We start from the raw sequence: 5792 nt of genomic DNA, 5'->3' as shown, positions 1-5792 counted from the left end.
TCCCTTGAACTTCAAGTTATCGAGAGTCACCTGTACTTTGGAAACTCGCGATGTGTCCTTGAACTTATACTCAATTTCGAATACACTAGCATAGTATGTGGGGATATTAAATGTATTTTTTTTTTAAACTTTGATTTAGAAAATCACATAGATTTAATTTTACCAACATTAAAGAATATGAAACATTGGTGTTATTCGGTATCAACTCTTAATATTGATTCAGGGTAACGTGAATACCAAATTTGTTTTTGTTTCAGATCTTTATAAAATGGTATGGATGCGGAAATTAATTCTGGGCATTGTCGCAGTGTGTGTAATCGCACCTACATTAACACACGTTCTGAGTTCCGGTAAGACGAATCTTGTTATCCTTTGTTTTTCCACGATAAGGACATATCAGAAATGATAGCTTATTTTTTATAAATGACTAATAAACATAATTATCCTGACGATTTTCTGAATATTGTGGCATTTTAAAAAAGGTTAGATGTTTGTAAATTCAAATTATTTCTTGAGAAGTCCAGATAAGGATATGAAAAACAAAACTAAATAATTGGAGTGGTGGGGGTGGGGGGTAAATCCGTCTTCTCCACTTTGGACTTTTGCAGTTGAAGACGATGTACATTTAGCCTTGTAATTTCTTGGCAATGTTTAGGTTACTAATTGTACATTTACTTTCAATGTGTGTTGCCTTTTGTACTTTATACAATCCACAGTATATTTTAAGCTCCAACTAGAAATAATATTGTATAACTTACACTATACGTATCTCTGGAACACAGGTTAATGGCAGACTGCATGAAAAGGTGAATATAAAGATTGATTGAATGTATATTATTTAACATCCTACTCAAGAATTTTTCACTCATATGGAAACGTCACCATTGTCGGCAAAGGGCTGGAAAATTTAAGTCTATGCTCGACGTTTACGGTCTTTGAGCAGGGAGGGGTCTTTATCGTGGTACACCTGTTGTGGTTATAGAAAAAAAAATCAATATATGAAAGAATAACCATAGAAGTTAAAAGTTGATGAATTGATAACAACGATTATACATGAATGTAAGTGATGCTCCGGTCCTTGGTTATAATAGTATACTGATTTTTGCCATAATTGATAACGCATATTTAATTCTTCTGCAATTCTTACTCTAACTGCATGACATATGTTTCGATGTGGCTAAATGATATGTCAGGTCGTGGGCAAAGTGTACTTGTTTATCAAATACCCTTTTATTGTGAAATATTGACAACACCTACAGTGATAGCATGATTTATCCTGTGTGTCGTTTTACTTCATTCTGAACTTAGTAATCAACACAGTGCGGATCTACAGTACCAGTATTTTAATGTGGTGTGATGGTGGGATAGGATGAGACACCATTAATCTAGATTGATAGGTCGAGGCCTCTGCTGGTGGACTGTTAGTCCCCGAGGGTCTCTACAGCCCAGTAGCTAAGTACTTCGTTACTAGCTTGAAAATACGGATGTATATTTAATTGCTGTTATAAAATTTAGAAATTCATTTCAAAATTACGGATTATCTCCCTCATGCATAGCTCTTATCCTTGGACGAATTTGGCTCCACTTTTTTGGCACGCTGTTTTTGGCTATATTTAACTCTAAAGCTTCATAGTTGTTTCGGATTTCAAACATTTCGGTTGAGCATCACTGAAGAGACATTATTTGTCGAAATGTGCATCTGGTGCATCAAAATTGGTACCGTATAAGTTTTATATTTACATATATGTATAAGAATCACAAATTATTTGATCGTTTTGATGTGCTAATTTCCAAATAAAAGCTAGCACTGGGTTGCATAATGTCTGACGTATTTCATACCAATTGCTAAGTTGAATTTAACATACTGATTTTGACTATGGAATACTTCGTTATAAAAGGCATGGTAGGTGTGACCGGTCAACAGGAGCTTCTTACTCCTTTGGGGCACCCTACTCTAATTTTGATATGTCCAGGGGTCTATGTTTTACCCTCTCGCACGTTTGTATGTTTTATAGGATGGGATCGATGAATGTTTATCTTCACTTTTTGATGGAAATCTTCTTCTTTTTCAAACTTTTATTATGTAATCAATATAAGCATTAATTCTTCACCTTTTATGTATAATAGCAATTATATTGCAGATTTCACAAAGAGACACACATAACTTTCATACACATCGAGAAAAACCATTTCAAAATGTCAGAGTTTGAACAATAATTTTGTTTTTCTTGCTTATCAATTGTGCACATATCTGAAAGATACAAAGACCTGATCTGTTATATATTTCTTTTCAAGGGCATGGCAGCAAAGGAGTTGATACATCGCGATACAACAAAAGATCCAATGCAGCAATAGAATGTCCCCCAGGCCTGAATAAAATGGATTGTTATCAACAACTCATGAATGTGTGGATGCGGATGTTGATGAAAGGGCAGCTGAAAAGAACAATCTTTTAATATAACTGTTTACAACAATCATATATCGTGCTTTGGTATATACATGTACTGATGGTGATGTAAGGTTTTATTAAAAAAAACCACATTTTCATTACAGTGGTTACAGAAAAAAAAACCATTATACAAAGTATAGTCATAAAATATATAGGTTGATAAACTGGAAACATCCATTATATCTTATCTTCCCGTCAAAATGTATAAGATTTTTGTCATAATTGATAATGTATAATCAATACTTCTGAAATCCTCACACTAATCGACTTTGAAAGCCTTCCGTTTGTTTAAATAAAAAAATATGTGACACATCAAGATATGTGACACATGATGTTCACGATAATGAAAGGTGAAGATAACGAAAGTGATCAATCTCATAAAAATATATAAGGAATACAAAATAGAGAGTGGTCCCGTGCATGGGGATCCGGGTTAGAATAGGTCCTCAGTACCCCTTGCTTGTCGTAAGAGGCAACTAAATGGGGCGGTCCTTCAGATGAGACCGCAAAAACCGCGGTCCCGTGTCCCAGCAGGTGTGGCACGATAAAGACCCCTCTCTGCTTAAAGGCCATGAGCGCCGAGCATAGTCCCTAATTTTGCAGCCCTTCACCGGCAGTGGTGATGTTTTCATATGAGTGAAAGATTCTCGAGAAGGACGTTAAACAATATACAATTAATCAATCAAAATAGAGAAATGTGCAAAGTTAATACTGATAATGTGAATCTGCCATACCACACGAACAGATTATTCCTATTTAAGTAATATTCAGACCATGAACAAAAAGTCTGATTGATTGTTTGCTTATTGTTTAACGTCCCGTTCGAAAATCTTTCACTCATATGGAGACGTCACCATTTCTGGTGAAGGGCTGCAATGTTGATTATTTTACCCGAAAACAAAACATATCCCTGTCTGTCTAATTATTAAAATGTCAAATTTTTGTAACCATTTTAACTACTTCTATGTGGTGAACAGAATCAAAACAGACCAGACGACAAAATGATGACTTGTTAAAATATTGAAGAATATAATACACTGGATTATGCCACATAATCGTCCAGATATCGTGATTTCCGCGTTTTTTGTACCACAACGAGCGCATTCAGTGTGTGTCAGATGATCCGACAAAACTACAGACTGAGAATCTGGATTTCTAACTGCCATGTAAGGATTGTTTGGAGAAATGACTGAATGTGGACAAAGTAGTTCATGGTCTACATAAGTATGTTAAGTAGTTGTATATTGCTAATATTTCTCGACAAGGAATGTGTTTTCAGTTTTACAAATTGCATTGTATTTGGAGGTATGATGCATGCAGTTCGTTTTTGTACCGATACCTGACATATGTTGGCTTGTTTTAATTCCGTGCTCTTCATTTGTTGTTGGGGCCTCCGTGGCCGAGTGGTTAGAGCATCGCACTCAAAATCATACGGCCTCTCACCTCTGTCGGCGCGGGTTCGAATCCCGCTCGCGCCGGTAAGTGAGAAAGTTTCCCAGTTTACTTTCGGAAGGTCGGTGGTCTCTTCCCAGGTACGTTGTATCTGGGTTCTCTCTCCCACCAATACAAACTGGGCGCCACCAAATAACTGAAAAATTGTTGAGTGTGGCGGAAACATCAATCAATCAATTATTGTACTGGTTTTTCCTTAGTGTCAAATGAAACAATGTATGATTTAAGGCCAATAACTGTGTACGTCAAGATCTCCCAAAAAGTACAGACCAGATCAGCAGAAATGTCACACACCACTATGTATTGTTTCTGACTGAAATAACCAACTTGTAATGTCACATGTTCAGCCATTCTACCAAATAGACCCTTTCCTGCTCCTTTCAATTCAATGCCATCTGTCAACTTTGGTTGATGTTTAAGTTTGTTGTATAACACTGTTATTTGTGTAGGAATGTATTTTACAGCATTGATTTTGACATTTTCAATTCTTATAGGAATATATATATTTTTTTTGGTGTGGTTTTGGTTCTTTGTACAGATCACGTTGTTTGACCTTAACTCTTACGGACTGGGGGTTCCCACTTCTGCGTTTTTAAAATAAATGTTATTGACCTTGAATGTCACCTTAGGATGGGTCCTTGTGTTTTTACTGTTTAGGTTGACGAATGCCCTACTTCCTCAGCTTCTGGAAGTTTAAATTTCCGGTTGACTTACGTTGAGATGATGGAGACCTGTTTCTTGACCCTAGACTATCTCGAGCGAAATGACTATCTTGTCCGCTATGACCTTTTTTCACTTCTAATGGGAGGTGTACTATTCGATCGAGTTGCGCGATAAGGGGACGTTGCTTTTTGAAATGGTGTTGGTCTAATGACACTCAAAATTTCCTGAATTGCTGATTTACATGTAGTCTGTTTGTTTTCTTCTTCTATTCTTTGAACTTTTAACTCTAAACTTGTCAAAGATAGTTTTGTTTTGTTGTGCGTTGTAAAGTGCTCAAATTTCTGGGGTGTTTTTTTCCATCATCACACTCACTTGCAGAGTTTTCAAAAAACAATTTTTTTATTTCATTTCTTTTATTTCCTAAGATTATCACCTGCATATTGTGTTTATATCTCTCAACTGATTCGATACGCAAGAGCTTGTTCTGCGTATAGTAAGTTTTTAAATCGAGGCAAGCTACTGACAAACAGGTTGATGGTACAGGGGTTTCAACGGTCTCGATTGAAGTCAGCATTTCGCAAACTCCATGGTCGTTATAACGACCTAGTTCGTCAATACAGCCTATCATTGGGTCAAATGCTGTCTGACGTGTTTCATACCGAATGTTAGGCCGTTCTTGGCACACTGATTTTGAATACGGATAACTCCATGTACCTGATCAGGATATAGGGCTCACGGCGGGTGTGACCGGTCGACAGGGGATGCTTACTCCTCCTAGGTAACTGATCCCACCTCTGGTGTGTCCAGGGGTCCGTGTTTGCCCAACTATCTATTTTGTATTGCTTATAAGAAGTATTGAGGTTGATCACTGTTCGTTATCTTCACCTTTATAGGAGTTATGAGATTGCTCACTGTTCATTATCTTCACCTCTATAGGAGTTATGAGATTGCTCACTGTTCATTATCTTCACCTCTATAGGAGTTATGAGATTGATCACTGTTCGTTATCTTCACCTTTATAGGAGTTATGAGATTGCTCACTGTTCGTTATCTTCACCTCTATAGGAGTTATGAGATTGATCACTGTTCGTTATCTTCACCTTTATAGGAGTTATGAGGTTGATCACTGTTCGTTATCTTTACCTTTCGCGATTACTGCTCTTTTTAGGAATTACGTTGTCTCATCTAGAGTTGATGGATTTTTATCCAATACAGTTATAGCTGCCTG

At 36.7% G+C, this 5792-nt stretch overlaps 1 long non-coding RNA gene across 1 annotated transcript; it reads left to right on the top strand.

Annotated features, from left to right (window-relative positions):
* The first annotated feature begins 256 nt into the window (after positions 1-256).
* LOC130053162 (uncharacterized) lies at positions 257-2547 on the top strand. Its single transcript, XR_008801652.1, has 2 exons — positions 257-350; positions 2296-2547. It is a non-coding gene; the product is annotated as an uncharacterized LOC130053162 (long non-coding RNA).
* Positions 2548-5792: the final 3245 nt, after the last annotated feature.

Source organism: Ostrea edulis, chromosome 3 (genome assembly GCF_947568905.1).
Source record: "Ostrea edulis chromosome 3, xbOstEdul1.1, whole genome shotgun sequence".
Classification (NCBI taxonomy): domain Eukaryota; kingdom Metazoa; phylum Mollusca; class Bivalvia; order Ostreida; family Ostreidae; genus Ostrea; species Ostrea edulis.
The sequence above is the reverse complement of the archived record's forward strand: the minus strand, read 5'-3'. Positions and strand labels throughout refer to the sequence as shown.